At 45.8% G+C, this 17,813-nt stretch overlaps 1 long non-coding RNA gene across 2 annotated transcripts; it reads right to left on the reverse strand.

Moving 5' to 3' along the window:
- LOC137231892 (uncharacterized) lies at nucleotides 1–13,823 on the reverse strand. Of its 2 annotated transcripts, XR_010946777.1 has the most exons (3): nucleotides 13,341–13,823; nucleotides 13,057–13,222; nucleotides 1–2,102 (listed from the first exon to the last, which is right to left on the reverse strand). It is a non-coding gene; the product is annotated as an uncharacterized lncRNA (long non-coding RNA). The 2 variants fall into 2 exon arrangements; XR_010946776.1 differs by having other exon boundaries at nucleotides 13,057–13,823.
- Between the last annotated feature and the right edge of the window lie 3,990 nt (nucleotides 13,824–17,813).

The following is a 17,813-nucleotide window of genomic DNA, read 5'->3' on the forward strand; positions in this document are numbered from 1 at the left end:
TCATTTATTAAATACATTTTTATTGAACACCAACTTAGTGTCAGGAACATTTCAGGTACAGTGTCAAAGATAAAGACTTAAAAGTTTATTACGCACCCAGCACTAGTTGTATATCTTTACATGTATTTTCATTTCATTCTCATGCAAACCTTATGCAGTAGATACTATCACTAATATCCCCATTCTACATATGAGGAAACCCAGGCCCAGAGAGGTCAAACAATTTGCCCAAAGTGGCACAGCTGCCACTGTGAGGGTGCTGGGATTTGAGCCCAGGCAGTCTGGCTCCAGCCCCTATGTCTAAACTCCATACACTATGGCCTTCACATACTCAGTGGTTTCAGACTGGCTTCTTGACAGTGTTCACAGATGAGGGCTTGCTTTCTAGGCAGGATGTTTCTTGAAGGTAATAGGATCAGTCTCACACACGAAGCATTTACTTTTTAGTAAAACTTATTACATACTAGTAACACATACCAGAATGAAGGCATGCTACATGATAGTAGAATTAATAGTTGGAATATATAATGACCCTGTGCTGAGGTTTTATTGATTTTTTTGTTTTTCTATTTTTTTGTTTTAAATCTCGTCTTTCCCTTCCAGTTGTGAGTGCCCGTGGACACAGCATTTTCTCTGAGCTGTTGCTATGTACAGCAGCCAAACAACACCAGCTGCCATTTCTTGGGGGCTTGTATGTGGCTCCTGATAAACATTACCTTTTAAAATCCTTCAATCAGCCCTAAGTATTATTGTCCCCATTTTACAGATGAGGAAACGAAGGTTTACACAATGTTAACGGAGGCCCAGGGAGGCTACATCAGAGCTAATAAACGAGAAGGGAAGGATTCAAACCCCGGTCTCCCTGACTCCCTAGGCACGTGCAGATAAGCACAAAATAAGCTTCCCTGGGTGGAGACTTTGTGGTCCCTGGACATCAGGAGACCACGTGTGTGTCAGAGGACAGCATGTGAACACAGGTTTCTGGAATTCCATCAGCAAATGTAACCCCAGCTAAGTTCTGGGCACACCCTGAGCAACACGGTCAAAGATAGAAATTTTTTTTTTTTTTTTTTGCGGTACGCGGGCCTCTCACTGTTGTGGCCTCTCCCGTTGTGGAGCACAGGCTCCGGACGCGCAGGCTCGGCGGCCATGGCTCACGGGCCCAGCCGCTCCGCGGCATGTGGGATCCTCCCGGACCGGGGCACGAACCCACGTCCCCTGCATCGGCAGGCGGACTCGCGACCACCGCGCCACCAGGGAAGCCCCAAAGATAGAAATTTTGAGAGAGGAATTGGAAGGCAGGTCAGGATCCCTTCTTTAATAGCACGTAAAAATTATTGAGATCTTTCTAACTCCTTTACATGTATTCTCATTCCATTCCACATAAAACCATATGTGGTGGGTACTATGATTATCATTATCCCCATTCTGCCGATGCGAAACTGAGCTACGTGTGAATTTCTTAGTGAATAGCTATCTTTGGGCTGACCTGATAGTACACAGTGTGCCAGACACATTTGGTGGGCTGTGTAACACAATTATGTCTTGGAACCAGCCTTGCCATGACTTGCAATTCCATTGAATTGTGCCATATTCATAAGTCCAATTTCTTTCCTTAGACTCTTAGCCCTTTGAGCAGGGGCCCTGTCTTCTGGGGCTCATGCTCGTCCCTTGGCTGGCCCAGGGCTGAACCACAGTCCATCCTAAAATCTTTACTGTGTGTCAAGAGCATAAGAGTGGGTCTAGTTGTGGGTACACAGGCACAGAGCTCTGTGTGTTAAGCATGGAAATCTGGCTCACTTTTGAACCCAGGGCTCCCCTTTTCTCCCTTCCTGGAAGCATGAGAGTGTGATAACAAAATCAGAGTCGCTTTCTTAAGGGAAACGTTAGTAGGTAACTTCAGCCACAGATGAATCTCTTCTGTTTCTCCAAGGACTGGGCCTTGCCAGCCCTGCTGTAGCTGGTTGAAGGGGACCAAACCTCTCAGGAAGACGGACTTGGTTCCGTTTGACCAGCCAGAGCAGGGGGCAGCTTCTGTAGGAGTTGACTGCAGCCTCTAGGGTGAGGATTCTTGGTATGTCCTGAGCACCACTGGTCCAAGCCTGTGACAAAGACAGAGCTGGCATTAGCATGAATCAGATCCCAAGAGCTTGCCTTTCCTATGATATTCTCTCTTAGGGTTTGTGAAAACCATATATAATTTGTATTTTGCATTGCATGACTTTTTTTTTTCTTTGATCCTTATTCTTTTTTCAGATATGAACATTGTGGAGAACTAACATGATATAGAATTGTAGAATATGGAAAATAAAAGTTTCCCACAATTTTCCCTCCTCCCATCTTCCAAAATAAATTTAACATTTTGATGTATATTTTTTGAATATCTTACATTATAATTTTAAAAGTAAATTAAATTTTATAATTTTTAATTCAAATACTGTATATTTATAAAAGAATGAATGTAATACATGTGTAAGTTACGATATATAATGATGAAATTGATACCTACAAACAACTGTTTACCTTAGAAAAAGAATTGGTGAAACCAACACTGTTGAAGCTTTATGAATGCTTTTCCCAAGTTATCTCTTTAATTTCCCCTCAGAGGTAACTATTATTCTGAGCTCTTTTTTTCTTACAATTTAACTGTTCTTCTTTATGGTTTTTGCCATTTATGCATATATTCCTTAATAATATATTGTTTGTTTTTTAACATAATAGTATCATACCATACGTATTCTTCTGTGATGGTATTTTCACATAAAATGATATCTGTAAGATTTATCCAGATTTCATGGCAGCCATCATTTATTAACTTTCATTATTTTTCTCCTGCATGAGTGTACTTCAGTTTTGTTAGTCATTCTCCAGGTGATAGACATTGAGGTTGTTTGCTTTTGACAAATGGCCAGAATTGACTATACGGTTGCCCCAGGGATGTGGGGAAATCTTTGAATCTTGTAGATGTTAAAGGAGGAGTCTGGGTGCAGTGCGTAAGAACCTGTATGTTGACTTTGGAAAGGGAAAGCAACATTTACCAGTCCCAAACATATGGGAGATGTTTGAGATCTGGTAAAAGCTGCTCTTCAGGTGAGTCTGATGCAGCTAAAGTTTGAGGGCCACTGGATGAGCAGATGCACCCACTGGTTCCTCTGTGTTTCTGGGAAAGTGCGGCCAAGGGGGCAGGGAGCTGATTAAGGAGGAGACGTTACCCAGCAAGGTGGCTTGGCTATTGTCACCATACATTTGAACAGGTCGGGGAAGAAAGGATATTCTTAGTGATGCCGGGAATTTGTTCTTGGGAGTGGGCTTTGCCTGCCCTTTTATTTCCTCTCCCTCATCTGGAGAGACTGTAATGGAATGCCAGGAGGGTGGCCTTGGAGTCACACTTACCTGGGTTCAGATCCCACTGATGTTCCCTGGCTCTCTTGCTTTTTGGAAGTTAAACCTCAGTTTCTGCCTCTGTACAGTGGGGGAGTGTACCTACTGCACCTACCTGTTGTAAGGCTTAGTGAAAACAAAGGAAAGGGGCCCAGGGGACACTTTCAGGGGTCGTGGGAAAGTCCTAGGGACAATTCCCACTGCTTCTGAGGCCCAGAGTTTCTCTCTCAACTCCAGCCTCTCCTTCACATTCTTGCCTTCCTTTGGCTGCAAGTATTTTCATTTGGTCTCTGAAATTGTGGAAACCACTGATCGGGAAAAGCAGAACTGGTTTACCCAGCCTAGCAGACCTCTGCCAGGTAGACCCCAGCTTGGGAGCACTGCCTGGAATAAATAAGACACCCCAGAAACCAAAGGGCTCAACAAGGCACCAGAGAAGTGGCAGGTGTGAGGGTGGTGGCGGGGAAGCAGGGGCCCCCGCCTACTGTGGCTGGGTTCTAGAATGGTTTGTGCACAGTGATACTGAAGCATCTTTCTTGCTCTGAGTCCCCTCCTCCTTGGCTGGCATCCTATAACTCTGCAGTCAAGTAGCTCATCTTCACCCTCCACCTCCTACCTGTGACACAGGTGTCTTGTGGCTGCCGCTCAGGGCTCACCAGCTCTTCCTCTGGCTACCCTGGTCCTAGCCCAATCATCCTCCAGCTCCTCCTGGGGAGCGAAGGAGAAGGCAGCTGTGGGGGCAGAGGTCATCCAGGAGGAAAAAGTACTTGTGTCCAGCTCATCATTCAAGCCCCTGGTGTTGCAATGTCTTTAACTCAGGACACTGGTCTTCATCATCTCTCCCCTCTTCTTCACTCATGTCCTGCCCCTCCCACACATCACGCCCCCAGTTCCTGAGCAGGTGACATGAAATCAATCTCAGGGAAGGAAAAGGAAAACTATTATGGAGCAGGCGTGATTCAGAAAAGGGAAGGGCTGTCACTGGAGAGAAGCACAACTTTGAGGCATCTGCCCATTTTACAGGCTCAAAGACAAAGCAACATTTGTAAAAGAAGGGCAGTACTTTTCTTTGGGAGACAATATACCATAATATGCCCGTGTCAGAGACGTTATTCGTTCATAGCACTACTATCTAAAGCAAGGGTTTCTCAACCTCGGCATATTGACACGCGGATAAGTCTCTGTTGTGGGCGCTTTCCTGTGCATTGTAGGGCGTTTGGCAGCATCTCTGATCTGTGCCCACTTGATGCCAATAGAACCCCAGAGTTGTGACAACCAGGAATGTCCCTAGACATTGCCAAATGTGCCCTGAGGGGCCAAATCACCTCCAGTTGAGAACTGCTGATCTAAGGCTGTAGGTTTCTGTAGCTGCCCCATCTTTATAATTCTCCCACATTCTTCTAAGTTTTCCCCAGTTTTCAAGGAGTCCAGTTTGGCTGCCCTTGAAGGGTGTTAGTCAACGGCCTGGTGTCTGGAAGAGGTAGGTGGGTGATGACACCTGTGCTGCTGCAGCCCGGAGAGAGGTCCAGCCTCTTGTGCTCTGGGTGCTGTCCCCCAGTGGGGATGGCATTCTTCATTGCCGGCCACTCAGCCTTCACCTGCTGTCTGCTGTGTAAACATGGCGGACCTTCCCTTCCTTCTTCCCTTTTCTTCTCATCCCAGGTCCTCGTTCTGCTGCTTCTCAGTTCCATTTTACAGCCCCTTCCTGTGCATCTCAGCACATATCCATCAAATCCTGTGCTGTTTCCTCTTGTGGTTCTGCTTGAGAACTCGTAGTATAAATTTAGTGTGGTCCCAGCCATCACGTCACACACACTCACTTAACAAGAAGGAAGCAGAGCTGTGGGATGCAGGAAGCCCTCCTGGGGCTGGGCGTCAGTGAGGGAGGGAGACCCTTCTCAGAGCTGGGGTAGCTGATGGCCTGAGCCTTGGGGGACCGCAGCCTCCCCTCATGCTCGGAGTTTCCCTCCATACGTCCAACTCCTTCCTGGTGTGGACTCAGGCCCTTTATGTCAGGGCTGGGAACACAGGGCTTCAGGGAAGAGGAGAGAAAGGAACTGAGCTAACTGGATGAGTAAATCACTATTTTAGCGCCTCAGACCTTTTCCGCAAACAGGCTCACCCAGCACCGCTTGGCGATGGGGTTGTGACGTGAAGAGGAAAAGACAGCAGAGCAGGGTCAGGGGACTGGCTGCGTGACTAGGCTGCAGTCTTCTGAGCCTCACAGCACCTGCGAAGAGAGCCCTTGGAGATGCACGAACTGCCCTAGACGCCGATGATTATGAAAGAAAGTGACGCAGCCGGGTATGAAGACACTACGGCTCAGTTTGGTTGGTAGAAACATCTCATTTCAGGAGCAAACGGACAGAAGGAAGGAACTTGGAGGGCGAGGGCTGATCCTGTGACAAACCTTCAGGGGACGTGGCCTCTGCCTGCATGAGAAGCTAGGTCTGGGAGGCTGGCCACAGAGGGGTCTCGACGACAGCAATCAGTGTTCCTGACCCTTGGGCAGAGGGTGAAACCTCAGAAGGGAGAGAAGGGGGCGGGGGGCAGGGGGACCCCAGGCGGGATTCGGAGCCCTCGGTGAGGGATGCCCACGGGCGCAAGGCCGGGATAAGGAAGAGGGGGACCAGGTGCTCTGGGTGGGACCATGGGGCCGCGGAGAGGCGCTCGCCGAAACCACACACTTCCTTACATTCCATAGCAAAGTAATCCGTATGGGGATATAAAGAAGCATGTGGCCTCGGGAAGCAGTCTTGGCCCCCGCCTGGCTTCCTCCATCGTCCAGATGCAGCCCCGCATCTCAGATGTGGGCCCCTCGCACTCTCCTCCTCCTCTAGGTGGGAAAGCTCCCGGGACCTCATGCCATCCGTCCCATCATTCCCCGCCAAACCATCCTGTTGTGAGGCATGGCGGTGCTTTGGGGAGCGGGGTGGTCCCGTCCTCCCCCTACTGTTTGTTCAGAAATAAATGGCACCCAAGTTTCTCTGGCTTATTTTGGTGCACTTACAATGCATCCAAACTTTTATTATTATTAATTGCCTTGGCTTTGTATGAAATATGATTTCATATTTCAAAGCTCAATATGATTCTTTTTTAACGTTTGGAATCCCATGAAGGAAAATTAAAAAAAAAAAAAGAAAAAGAAAAAAGGAGAGAGAGAACATTCGACAGAGAATTACTCTGCACGTGCACAGTGAACTACCCTGGCTTAGAGCACGCCAGGCTCTCCTGTGCGTCCTGCTGTATGTCTGTCCTGGGCGCAGTTGATGGGCAGCAGCTGCCACACAGCATTCCAAGCACCATTGTTCATTGTGGGAAGGATCTCTTTGTTCGGCTTCTGCTCCCCCTTCCCCATCACCAGCCCTACGATCTGTGAGGCCCGAGCCTCAGAGAAGTGAGGGATGCTGGCAGTTGGGGAGCCACCCGGGGTCTGGACAGGCCACCCCTGGCTGGAGGGAGATGGGGTTTTCAGCTTCAGAGGATCTGATACTCTGCCAGGAAGCAGGGAGGAAGCCAAGGGAAGAACTGTACCCCAAAGAAGGTGTGGGACTTACAGCACTGACAGGGGCAGTCAATGACATACAATAAAAGTAATAAAAATAAGAACAAAATTTCTTTCAAGCATGACAGGGATGATTTTTGGTGCTTTGACAAATTCCTTGAATCTTCTCTGCTCTATGAAATAGCCATTACTTTTATCTGGTTTTACAGATTAGTGTCGTAGAAATGAATTGGTTTACATATACGTAAATGGTAATTCTTTAAAAAAAAACTAATCAGGTTGGAGGAACAGTCTTGGATCAGCCCATGGAGATAGGCTTGGAAGGTGAGAGTTCAGAGGGAAGCAAGGGAAGAAAATGTCTATGGGTTTTATACTCTGTGAACATTTATTCTTCTGCAGCTCTGCCTCTGAGGTGTTGGTGATAGTCGTGGCTTATGAATCACACTTTTTCTCAGGAAAATAGGAAAATGTCCTAGGCACCCAAGTCAGAATCTTTCTGGCTGACCTCAGGAATCATCCAGTAACTCATTTAATCCAATCCAAGGGCTATGTATCAGCTTCTGCTGTGAAAACACATTTGTCCCCCATAGTCAAGTGCAGGCTTAGTATGAGTGAGAATGTGGGGTCGATCTTCCGCCCCCAAGTTTGGGGGCGGCGGTCCATCAAAAACAGGGGCTGGTGGCGAGGAGAAGCAGAGGGGCCAAGGAGACGATGTAGCTGTGCCTTTGAGAAGATTAAAATGTCTCACCTCTTCCAGTGAACCAGAGAACTTAGAGCTGAGTACAGGTTCATTTTAACCCATTAAATCTGTCACATCGAGATCTCCCAAGTGTGAGTTTCAGGTTTGCACAGATGAGAGAGACTAAGTTTTTTGGTCCCAAGAACTAGAAAGAGCCAGCTTTAAGGGACCCACCATTCATAAGCCAGCTGAGGTCCAGAAGGTGATTAATTCACGTAAGGTTACAAAAGAAATCGATTTCCCAAGAAATTATGTGAGATAACCAAGACCGTGCTAACCCTCCCTTGAGACTGTCCCCAGCATTTGGGTGTGAATTATTTTGTCCTTGTGTCAAGCCCAACCTCATGTGGTCAAAAGATTACATAAAAGTTCATTTCAAATTTTGCATAAAAAAACCAACAGTAAACTTTTAGTAACTAATTACTTGATTGTTTTGAGTCTCATCTTACTTTCCCACGTCATCTAACTTAAGATGCTAGGAAGGAAATTCATGAAACAGATGAGGAAACAAAGTGAAAGGAAGGCTGGAAAAATAAAACGAAACAAACAGCTGCAGTAAAATCAAAACATTTCAGACCAGGCATAAATGAGAGGAAAAAATCTAGGATGGGAATAGAAAGACAACTTTCTCTGAGTTTTGCACAGGGCAAGGGACATTGATACAGCAGTGTCCTGTGACTTTGGCTGGTGGTGTTAGTAGGAAGGATGGGGACGTATGGTGTGTTAAGTGGCCATGGGTGTGCTCTGTGATGTTGGTGAAATCACTACCCTTCTCTCCCTCATTCCTGTAGTGGTTGTGTAACCCCATCTGCCCATCACAGGGTGGGTTAAAGATTAATGAGATAACACATGTGGAGAGTCTTGAGTTTCTTAGGAGAACAGGTTGATGGCCATATAAAATGTCACTCAACATGTTATTGAAAACAAGATTTATTTTTCCCTGCTTCTGTCCTGTAGTCAGACAGTTGATTAGAAGCCTTAAATTTCCCTTGTTCTTGAGAATTAAGTTCCATTTAAAAACACTCAGAACTTAAGTAACGGTTAAGGTAGCATCAAAAGCATAAGCAGAAATTATAGTTCTTTCCTATTTCTTTCACCAAGCAGTATTTGAACATAAATGTCTCAGATACAGTGTGACAGGGAAGTGAGGATGGTGATTTCCCATGAATGGTCCTCAGAAAGACTCCTGGGTTTGGGAAAAATCAAGGACGGGTTAAGACAGCGAGAGGTCTGAATGATAGACAATGTAATCGTCAAGATTATTGGTGGCAGAGGGGTATGGAGAGGAAGAGCATGGCTTGGCCATCTGTGCGTTCTGGCTCTGTGACCCTGAGCAAGCTCCTTAACCTCTCTGAGCCTGTTTCCTCACCTGTAAAGTGACTATAATAATACTTATTCAACAGGAGGCTTCAATGATATAGATTCATGTAAAGTGCCATGAACACAGTATTAAAAGTCTAATAAATGGTCTCTGTCACTCTTGTTACTATTATTTAATATATACTTAATATTAATTATTATTAATTAATATGGCAACTGAAACTACCCACACCATGGAGGTCCTTATATTCGACCTACTTTAAAGAATTTCATTCACGTGACAGTTGTACAAGGGGTGATTCTAAGATATTTGGGAAAGCTTAAATATTTTCAAAAATATTTCACAATTTTGGTTTCCCTTTTTTAAAAAACCCAATTTTTAATAATTTCATATGTTTGAAAAAGATTTGTTAAGGAAAGGAATTCGTCAGTATCATTTCTGACAAGAATTGATAGAGGTTCTGAATATCCAGGGCTCCAGTCTCATTGTCAGGACCTTTAGGAAAAGATATAAATGGTGAGATGCTCAGACTGTCCCCTTATTGACCGCAAGGCCTTGCCCTCTGATGACAGAGCTGACCTTAGTTAGTCAGCCCTTTGCTGGATGAGGACAGGAAAGCAAGACTGAAGGATAATCGCCCCATCTCACTCTCTGAATTTCGAATATAGACATCTTAGTTTTCCCTATCCCTTCTCTGCCCCATAGAAAGGCCTAATAGTTTCTTAAAATGTAACCAAAATTTCATGCTTTTATGGAGATTAGGAGCCTTCTAGTATCTGCAGGAGGAGTGGTCCCCACAGATGCACCCACCCGGGAATATGACTGCTGATGTTCTTGGTGGCTGTCCATGAAACAGAATCTGTTCTGGAGTTCACCGAGGCACAAGCCAAATTATTTGGGGCTTACCATCATCTGGCTGAGGAGGTAGAAAATAAAGCAGTGGCCCCTCCTTTTAAGGCAAGCCTGGGTAACGTGTTGGGATAGAACCTTATTTTTCCAAAGACTCAGCCAGACATCTTGCTATTTTTAGAGGACTGCCCAGTTCTGAATGTTGATTCCAGCACGGGCATGAGTCGCATTTTAACTTCCCAGGGGCAGCTAAGAGCAAGGCCAGCTCCAAAAGCCCATCTTCTCTCCCTGTGGGCACCCTGACACCTTTCTCGGAAGAGGTGAGTTTTGGTGGCATTCTTGCCCTGTTTCTCATCAGAGCTGGAGAGCTGAGCCCTGACTTGGGAGGCTGGGGCAAGGGGATGAGAGAGAGCCAACATTATACTAAGCCATTTACTTATTTATGCTTCCAGCCATTCTGTGAAGTACCTTTCATTACACAGGATGAAACGGACTCCAGCAGATTAGATAATTTGGAGGCGTAGAGCGGTTAAGAAACTCAGCTAAATCACACAGCTGATAAATGTCTAACCTAGGATTTGAAGGACCTCTCCAACCCCAAACACACATTCATTTAACACGCTGTATATCCCAACCTAACCTGATCCTAGTGCCACAGAGGAGCTTATTTAAACCCCTGTTCTCTACATCCCAGAGCCACAGAATTGGAATCTCCATGGGAATGGCCAGATGTCCACATTTTTAACAAACACTCGTAGGTGATTTCTATGCTCAGCAAATTTGGGAAAGAACAGATCTGGGAGAGCTACTTTCAAACTTGAGTGAACGTTAGAATCTCAAGGGAGTTTGTCAAAATGCAGATTCTTCCGACTTGCCCTCAAAGCTGCTGAGAGAAGCCACGTGGGCCGGGACTCAGAAATCTGCATTTTTGCAGCTATTCCCAATTTATCCCATTGCAAGCGGGCAGAAGAATTTGAAAAACATTGACCTAATAATAAGAAAGAGAGATGTGGATACTAAAGTAATGAAGTCATTAATACAGGAAAGGACTCATTTCACAGCAGTCCGAGGAAAATTATTTAGTTTGGATTAAAGGAAGAATTTCTGCAAATATGATGACAAATAGGTGATCCCTTTCCATCACATGAACAGTTAACATATTAGTAACAGAAAGGGGAGCAGGCCCTGTGGTCCACACCTGGCCACTGATGTCTTATCTTTTCCATGTTCCCTATTCTCAGCTTCCACCTGGAATGTTCCTTTCCCTTTGCCCATCTTCACTAGTTAAAAGTTCTCTTTTAAGTCTCAGTTCAAAAGACACTTTCTCTACAAAGTTTTCTCCCAGTTGCCCCTCTTCCTCTCCTTTGTTTCTATTGTTTTTACCTATCCTTGGGCACATGTCACATCTTACCCTGCTGTTGGAATCCTTGGGTACCTGTAATGCACACATTTCCTCAAAAAGAGGGCTGGGACCTGACTGCTTTGTTTTTGATTTCCCACATCACTCGGTGAAGGCCTTTTGCCCAGTAAGGGTACAGCAGATAAAACCACCACCACTGCTATACTTACTGTGCACAGGCATTGTTCTCAGTGCTGTAACAAGCAACTTTTATTAAATATTCCTATTTTGCAGCTGAAGGACACAAGACACTGACCCAGAGGTGGTTGTTTGTGGAAGGGTCTCTTTTAGAAGTGACAGCCCTGTAGGCAACCAGACTCCCACCTGTAAGGAGATCTGAGCTCTGTGTTAAAGGAAACAGCACTTTTAAAAAACCTTAACCTTCGAATTTGGTGTATCAGAGTTCCCTGGAGGGCAGGCTAAAGCACAGAATGCCAGCCCCACCTCTGGAGTGTCTGGTTCCGTAGGTCTGGGGTGGGATCAAGACTTGGCATTTCTAGCAAGGTGATTTTGATGCTGCTGGTCTGGGGACCACACTTGGAGAACCATTGCTGTGGTTCAAGGTTTCTGACGCTGAACTATTCAAGGGCAAGGAATCAGCCCTTACATTCTGAGCTTCCTTAAAATGAGAAGGTGAGGAGAAGAAGTAAGGCCACCCAGAAGCCAGGAAGCTGTGAGCTCTGTTCAGGGGTGCAGTTGTAGGAGCTTTCACCAACAAGGGTGCAGACAGACAGGCAACACTGCAAAGAGAGGAGCCCGGCCTGTGAAGTTACTAAGTTACTAAGAGTTTTCAGCTTGAGGGGTTGTACACAACTGGAGACCATCCCTTTGGCTTCCAGTCTTACCAGTAAACTTCAAATGGGGTTTGAGGAAGAATGGATATCAAATGATGTGAATGTTTTTCTTGAGAAGGTAGCTCAGTAGTGGGTCCACTGACTCACATGACCTCAAATTGTATTTGCAGAGGGATCATAATGATAATATAACAGTACAGAATATTGATAAAACTCTTTAGCTCCAAAATCTTTTACTTTTTTTTTTTAAGTGCACCTATTAGATTGAGTGAGGATTAAGAAATGCTTAAGATCCAGGGAACACATTAGAGAATCTGGTTCTTGTCCTAGTTTTCCAAAGAAATACATTGCGCAGGGACTTCGTTTCTTAGTTTTTAAAAAAGATGTAACATTTCACATTGTCTTAGTGGGGACGTCTGTGGGGGTCATCAGAAGAAACTACTGCCATTCAACAATTATTTGAGATAAATGACGGATTAGAAATAAATTCCTTTGTTTTGCTTTGAAGAAAATTTCAACATACGTTCAAAATATTTAACCAAGGCACTGAAAAGGCAAGCTGAAAGTTCAAGGTCAAGTGCTGCCCAAGTCTCATCCCTCACTCCCCAAACCCTAGCTCTTCTTTAGGTCATGGACCAGCCCCTAGGCGACTGTGAAATCTCTCCCCTCTTCATCGTCCCTCTGTCTTTTACACCCACCCTCCCCCTTCCCCTTTGCTTTTGCTTCAAGCCCCAGCACACAGAATCAAGTTCACTGTCAGGACCAGCCGACAAGTCATTCCCACACACCAGTCATGCGGGCTGGGGTGATTTCTCTCATCCACTTCCCCTTGCCTAGCTCTGCCTGATGGAGCTGGATCCCAGCGACGCTCCCCTGCCCATGTGGGATGCAGACGGGAAGCTTCACCTGCTTCTGTAGACACTGCGGAGCTGGCTTCAGATGACAGAAGCAGGCTGCCCGCAGGGCTTCCCCAAAATGCACAAAGAGAGAAAGACAGATGGGCAAGGCAGGAACGGCCAGAGGACAGTTAGAGGAGAAAGCCCCACGTGGGAGCAGCTCAGTACCTACCTGGGGAAAAGTCGCCGGCGGGTCCCTCCTCTGTGTGCCTTTTTCCCTGGCAGCCTTCAGCCCCGTGGAGGTGTTTAGAGCATGGATTTTTTTTTTCCTCCAGAGCTAGCAGTGTTGGCTTGCATTTCTATGCCTTGCTGTCAGAATTCTCTCAAGGAAACAGCAGCTGGTGAGAAATGTCAGTCAGAATCTTGGCCTAGTTTGGGGCCTTGAAGATTTTACAGAAAGTTAAAAAGGTTTCTGGGCCAGTGTCTCCTCTGGGTTTTCCCTCTCCTGCTTCTCACCTTTTCCATCTTGTTTTTTTTTTTTTTTTTCATTTTTACCTCAGGAGCCAGCTGCTTAAATTGCCTGCCTCCGTCTTTCTGATGGAGACCTTTTGGGTCTGGCTATGGTGCTTCTCCCAGTCAGCCTAACCGCCTGGTGACTTTCTAACCACTTAGCCAGTCCTATGCACTTTATTCCTTATTTTGTCTCCTTACTACTTCTTTTCCGTTCCCTTCCTTTCTTTTCACTCGTATCTTTTTCATCACTATCCGTGTAATCACACACAGAGAAATCCTCTTTGTCTTTCCTTTGGGTGATTTCCCTATCCTGGCCGTCCATCTTTTCTCCCTATTTGTGTCCAGTCCACTCATTTGTCCTTCATCCCTTTAGTTCTGTCCTTTTTTCTAGCTTCACCTCTCATTGTGTCCTGCCTAGAGGGGACCTCCTCTGCTGCCCCCTCTCCTCTTGTTCCCGGGGCAGCCTCGCCCTCTGCCTTCTCTGCCTCTGCTCTCGAAAGGCCAGCCTCCTCCTTTTGTACCCTCCAGCCCTCCGCCCACCCCCAGCACGCTCTCCCACCTGTTTGTGTCTTTTAAGGGCCTTGGTCATGTCCATGCCTTCTGTCCACCTCAATCACTGAAGTGACGGGCCTCTGAAAGCTGTTAAATGACACCTCTTCAGCTGTCCCTTCGCAAGGAGAAATGCCCATTGCTAAATCCTTTCTCAGATAGACCAATCTATAGTCATGCTTCCGTTTATGGAATACACTGAAATGATGCATCTATTATTTTAAAGACTAAGGACAGAAAGTTTTTTCAAGCGAATGAATCCCCATCTCCCGACACTAGGTTTCTTTTAGGTGATGTCAATATTTGCCACCTCAGATACAGTCCTTTTAGCTTGTCTCTAACTGATTTTGGCCACTTTTCAAATGGGTGGGTGTTAGTAGTGGACTTAGGGAAAAGGTGGCTAGCTGGGGACTTGACGAGACGCTCATTCATCTATACTCAGTAGTAGTGCTTGCCGAATATATTCAGCAGAAAGCACTGGTATTACAAACAAGCGTCTATGTTTCCTGACTTGAGAGACCTAAGGTTCTTTTGGGGATAGGACCTGTATCTGGAAAAATATACACACACAGAAAAGAATATGATAACCGCAAACTGACGGTACAGAAAATAAGTGCTATCGGCATTCAGAAACAGGGATTGATGAATGAGGGACCAGGTTGTGAACGCTTCCTGGAGGATGTTGGGTTTCACCTGGGTCCTGAAGGTGGGGAGGGCTGACATACCTGGAGAGGTGAGGGAAGGGCTTTCCCAGAGGGGCAAGCGCTCGAGCAAAGGCATGGAAGCAGGAATGTACAGAGTATGCTCAGAAAGTCCTAATTAACCAGTGGCCAGATCCAGTGCTTTGTAAGTGGTCAGCCTGGGGGCAGCCTTGGACACAGAACAAATATACTCATAGTAGGAGATCTCAATTTTTAAAAAAGTTCCTTTGGCCCACACCTTATAGGTACCTTTATTTAATTTAATTTAATTAATTTATTTATTTATTTTCCTTTGCGGTACGCGGGCCTCTCACTGTTGTGGCCTCTCCCGTTGCGGAGCACAGGCTCTGGACGCGCAGGCTCAGAGGCCATGGCTCACGGGCCCAGCCACTCCGCGGCATGTGGGATCTTCCCAGACCGGGGCACGAACCCGTGTCCCCTGCATTGGCAGGTGGACTCCCAACCACTGCGCCACTAGGGAAGACCTAGGTACCTTAATTTTAAAAGGAGAAAAGAATAATTGCTATAGTGTTATGATTTCTACAACTTAAATATATATGGATTCTTTGAGAATTAACATCTGAAAAACCATGGTCTGAAATCTGTTACTATTGAATATAGAGAGAAATAAACATTTCTCTCCAAACCGTAAATATTAAAATTCTGTTTCTTATTTAATTCTGGCATTTGGTATTGAAGGTCTACTGTTATAAATATAGAAAACTGCTCTCTCACTCATTTCCAGTCTGTCTCCAGTTCTGTCTCCTTCACAAGCCTGCCCCAAACTCTGGTTAACACCAATCTTTCCCCTTGCTGAAGGCTCAGATCCCAATTTGGCTGGACGATGCATTTGTTATAGGCCTATATACAGTTTAATGTGTCATTATACTGTTTTAAAATTTGTTTCACAATTTTTTTTTTTTGGTATGTGTGCAAGTCTTGAATTTACAAGGCTGTAAACTCCTCCAGGTCAAATTTATTCTTATTTTGATTTCTTCTCATCTCCAGCACAATGTAAAGCATACAGTGGGCTCCTAAGAATGCTTGTAAATCAGACTGGATAAAGAGGTTTGCTAAAACTCTACAACAAAATATAAACCCACCAGCCGCCCTACCGATGGGAGCTAAGCATCTTTTTAACATTGCATCAGTCTTTTAGCTCTTCTGAGATTTATCTAGGGTCAAAGGAGGGAAGTGACCTTCATTTCATGACTTATCTGCATAGAGGGTTATACTTCACATTTTCTTTTTTTTTTTTTTTTTTAAAGCTTCAAGTGAGCTTTATTAGGGAGCGCTCCCGGGCGAGGTTCACTGGTCCGAGAGAAAGGGGCCAGAGAAGTCGCGCCCGGGCGAGGGTTCGGCAAGATTTTATAGGGGAAGAAGGGAAAGGGGTGTGGTGAATCTGGGAGGGTGCAGGGTATTCCTTATTTGGTGGTCTTTTCAGGTATCCTGGGGGACCGTTAGTACCGCGCCTCGAAAGGCGGGAAGGCTGGGCCGGGCGCAAAGTCCCCAGGTCAGTTCCTGGAACTGGGTGGTCCGGAAAGTCTCCAGGTCAGTTTCTGGAACTGGGTGGTCCGGAGAGCTTCGTCTGATGCAACCTGTGAATCTGATTGTGTTCCCCTGCCTCGGGCCAGTTGGCCTCAAACTTTTCACTTTACTTGACTCTATTGCCCCTTTGAGCAACTTCTTTTTAAGGCCAAACTTCCTAGTCAACTACAAACGCTGCCATCTCTAGCTCATTGTCAGGTCTTCCTTTTCCTGAACTGTCTGTTTTGCCCCCTCCTATTCATTGGTTTTGTTCTCAGAAATCGTGGGGTATCAGTAAATTCAATGGTCTCTTTCAAGGCACATTTTTCATAACCTCATAGCATCATTAGCTGTCATAGGTAAATGCTGTCTCCTTGACATAATCTTCTTTGGCTTCCAAGACATCTTGCCAGATAACCAGGAGAACTGATAATTAAAGTGTAACAAACTCTTTTAAAACACTTGGACTTCTTAAAAAGAAGACTTTATAAGAGTACTTCAAAATATCATTTTTTTTAAATCTCATTAATTCAGGCAATACCAATGTGGACTTTGCTGTTTCCTGCTAAGCCAAGATTAGCATCTTCAATTCTCCTCCACCCAACACACGAACTCCACTCCCATTATGGAGCCAGGTAGCGGCTCCGCAGCCGGGACGGGTCCTCCAGCCCGAGGGACCTTTTCCTCACGTCCCACAACAGGTGTGGGCAACAGCCACCTCGAGACATGGCTCCGCCGGGCCGGGGGAGGAGAGGAGACCACCGCGTGGGGGAGGGGAAAGGGGGGAGGGGACACGCGGATCAACACCCGAGCCGCACCAGCAGCATCCGCGCGCCGGGCCTCGCGGTAGCAGCGAGTTAGATGGCGGTGGCAGCGGCAGCGCCTTCGCCCCCGAAGCCCGGCCGCACCCGGGCCTGAGCTCGCCTCATACTCTCCTGCTCAAGACTACCCAGAACATCCAGAGATCAGCAACTGTTCCCTCCCTCAGCACCCCCTCCTACAGGAGGAGGTGGAGGAGGCGGAGGCGGCCTCGACTCCTCCTATACTTCACATTTTCAAGTTACATTTTCTTGTGGGCCTCAAAGACTATTTGCAGTAGGTAAGTCAGAGAAGTATAGCTATTTGAACTGGGAGGATGAGCCATCGGAGGTACAGAGCAAAGAGGGGCCTTGCTGAGGGCTACCTGGCTAGTTACTGAAAAAGCTGGCCTGAAATCCAAACCTTTGGACTCCTGATAAATTTATTTATTTATTTATTTGTTTGTTTATATTTATTTATTTATTTAACCTTAGTACATTTTAGGTGAGGAATTCTGATTTCCCTGGTAAAGAGCTACTTTTGTTTTCCCTAAAGTCTCGTTTAAACCAGGTTGGTTTTTAAATTTTATTTATTTATTTTTCTTGGAGTCTAGTTGATATACAGTGTTGTGTTAGTTTCTGGTGTACAGCCAGTGATTCAGTCACATAAACCAGGTTGGTTTTTAACGGGAGTGAGGAGTGGGGAGGCTCTTTTCCTGAGATCTCTGCCGGTGAGGTGCTCTTCCTTGTGGAAATCTCCAGAATCCAGGAAAAGGGTAAAACTAGAGCTGTCTGAGCAAAATTATCCTCAAGATTAATCTTCAAAATAATCTCACTTGGTTACCTCATTTAATATATGAGGAATCCTACAGCACAGGGGACTGTACTCAATATCTTGTGAT

The sequence above is a fragment of the Pseudorca crassidens genome, chromosome 10, assembly GCF_039906515.1.
Source record: "Pseudorca crassidens isolate mPseCra1 chromosome 10, mPseCra1.hap1, whole genome shotgun sequence".
NCBI lineage: Eukaryota > Metazoa > Chordata > Mammalia > Artiodactyla > Delphinidae > Pseudorca > Pseudorca crassidens.